This window comes from Liolophura sinensis, chromosome 6 (genome assembly GCF_032854445.1).
Source record: "Liolophura sinensis isolate JHLJ2023 chromosome 6, CUHK_Ljap_v2, whole genome shotgun sequence".
NCBI lineage: Eukaryota > Metazoa > Mollusca > Polyplacophora > Chitonida > Chitonidae > Liolophura > Liolophura sinensis.
In genome coordinates, this window is record NC_088300.1 from 18,182,958 (window position 1) to 18,183,360 (window position 403).

Here is a 403-nt window from a genome sequence, read left to right on the forward strand (position 1 = left end):
CATGAACCATTGTTCGAACTGAAGATACTTTGACCAATATTCAAAACACAGATGTACATCAGTACGTATAGGACTCAAAACAACGTAAAGGGCGAGACATTCATGCAAGACGAAATCATGCTTCGAGAGAGATTTGCATGGCATTAAACGGTCTCGTTCCCACAAGCATGTCAATCGTGGAATGCACCTTGAAAAGAGATTTCCCATTACATGAACTATATTTCATGCAAAGGTTTTCAGTGGCGTATCAGGTAAAATCATGCTGTGGAGCTTATCGGATAGACTCGCATCAGTCCTATCATTTTGAATTAAATCCACGTTGACAGCGGTATTTCGCATCACATGAACTACATCCTCTTTCAGTCCACGCAGGTCTCGAACAAAAACAAGATTAAAGCTACAA